Source organism: Alligator sinensis, unplaced genomic scaffold (assembly GCF_000455745.1).
Source record: "Alligator sinensis unplaced genomic scaffold, ASM45574v1 scaffold900_1, whole genome shotgun sequence".
Classification (NCBI taxonomy): Eukaryota; Metazoa; Chordata; order Crocodylia; family Alligatoridae; genus Alligator; species Alligator sinensis.
The window spans coordinates 164,420-166,880 of NW_005842882.1; the positions used below are offsets into that span (position 1 = coordinate 164,420).

At 50.5% G+C, this 2,461-nt stretch overlaps 1 pseudogene; it reads right to left on the reverse strand.

Moving 5' to 3' along the window:
- Window positions 1–1,277: 1,277 nt before the first annotated feature.
- The window catches only part of LOC112548033, a 19,632-nt pseudogene continuing 18,448 nt past the window's right edge, over window positions 1,278–2,461 (reverse strand).

Below are 2,461 nucleotides of genomic sequence, written 5' to 3' on the forward strand. Positions count from 1 at the left end.
TGATAGTTTGTACCTAAACTTGTTCCTGGATGCAGGCAGAGCTAATGATATATCAGTTTCCTGTATATTCATGACTTCTATAATAATCTGGTGAGCCAACTCAATTCCTCCCATGGTGGCAGAATTTTAGACCTCAGCCATAATGGAAAGCCAAACCACAAGAGGATTAATTGATCAGAAAAGATAATTCATCTACTCAATCCACTACTCACGATAACTTATTCCATAATGCTTCTAAATCCAGGAAATTGAACACTCCCATTCCAGTTGCTGCCACATTTAGAGTTGATAGACCTTTTTTCAGTCTGAGGTGCATAGACACTATCAACATCTGCTGTACCTCAAGTCACCATCCAATTCTTAAAGGTTTACCAAGTAGGGGATAATTCTGGTAAATTACTGATATCTCTGAATGATTGGGGATTAAAATTACCTTTTTCAATGGTCTCTTAGTCCCAGTAATCAATATTTGTTTCTGATTCATTTAAATACACACAGGTCCACTAGGAAATACCTTGGGAACATAATTGTGATTAAAAACATATCTTTAAATGCATATGGCCTGATTATTTCCGACCAACCCTCCAAATTCAATGATTGACTGACTGACTGACTGACTTCAACAATTCCAGATGTCCAGCACGTGGTCTCCATCATAAAAACAGATCTGGTACAGTTGTCACAGGTTTGATTGCACCAAGTCCCACTGCTGTCTAGAATATTTCCATGAGTATGATTACATTGTACACTAAAAATATTTCCAGTAGGATCCATGAAATAACTATGCACAGCTCTATTGTCCACAGTGGGATTTCCAGAAAGAAGTAGCAACCATGTTGCATATATCTAATTATCCAATATCCAGTAAAAATGGGAGATGTAATTCTCCACTTGAAAAGATTACAGGAACGGTTCATTTGGATTGCAGCTCTATGGTTGGCGTTATGCCCAATAGGAATAACTTGCTGTGTGAAAGTGCAATGAGTCTGGTGACAACAAACAACAATTCCATATCCAGAAATGCCTACGTGGAGCTTACAAGCAGAGTTCTCCACAGCCACCGAGTGCAGGGACAGACCTGCCTGGGGCCACCCGCTGCAAGGGGACGGGCTCAGACGGCACCTTTCACCTGGGCAGCTCCCAGGGACATAGAGGAGGGGCGGGGGCTGGTAGAGGGGGTTCCTCTGGGGTCAGAGAATAGGAAGCCAGAGTGGCTCATTTCCCGATGTGGGACGTTTCATTCCCCGGGCTTTCCTCCCCCCACCCCACGCACACACTCAGTGACACAGTCTGAGCTCGGATCCCACCCCGCAGACCCAGAGCCAGGGCTGGATTGTGTCCCCAGCGAATGAGTCCAGCGGCAAGGTGAAGATCAGGGCCTTGGTGTCAACATCAAGAAACGACACCTGCTCCTGTTCACAGTCCAGAGCGACCCGCACCCTGCTGGGCAGCCGGCATGGGGACAGGGAGACGAAAACAAGAGGAGTGAGAGCAAAGAACTCACCCCCCCAGCACAGCACACCCCAGACCTCCTCCTCGGGGCTATATCTGATCTCTCCCTTCCTCGTCCCAGGCTCCCTGGCCACCCCCACAGCCCACCATTCCCCCACCTCCACCTTCACGTCCCACCAGTGTCTCCCTGATGTGAATCTCTCACGGCCCAGCGCACACTGGTTCATATGAAATCTTTCAGGACTGTTGGGCAGCCAATACTGTGTTTCTGCCGATCTCACACTTCTCCGATCCACAGACACAATGAGACAGGGATGAGCCGTGTCTGGATCCAAAGTCACCGTCACTGGCAGAGAGAATCGCAGCGTCAGGGCAGAGCTCAGCCCCGGGGGCAGACGGGGCCATTCCTCACCCTCCCCAGCAGCCCCGTCCTGGACCCCAGTGGCTGCCTCTGCCCTGGGCCCTAGAGGCTGAGCACAGACGGCCCCGCAACTCCTCAGCCTGGCACTGGGGAGAGCCCCTGCCCAGGGGACAGGGAGGAGGTGGCAGCAAATCCATAGGTAGGAAAATCCCAGCCCAACGCCCAAGGTCCTAGCACGGCGGGTTTTGGTGCTGGGCTGGGAGAGAGTTTGACTCTTGTGTCAAGCCGACTTTGACAAGCTCAGGAGGCTTGTCAGTGAGGCCCTAAGGGACCGTGACCACAGGGAGAGGGGAGTTCAAGAGGAGTGGTTGCTCCTCAAGGGAGCGATCCTCAATGCACAAACTAAGTCTATTCCATCTCGGAGGAAAGGCAGCAAGAGGGCACAGCAGCCCCCCTGGCTCTCCAGGGACCTAGCAGACCTCCTGAGGCTAAAAAGAAAGGCCTACAAAGGATGGAGGATGGGAGTCACCTCCAAGGAGGATTATTCTGCACTGGTCCGGTCCTGTAGGGAGCAGACCAGGAAAGCCAAGGCTGCAACTGAACTCCAACTAGCTTCGAGCATCAAGGACAATAAAAAGTCCTTTTTCA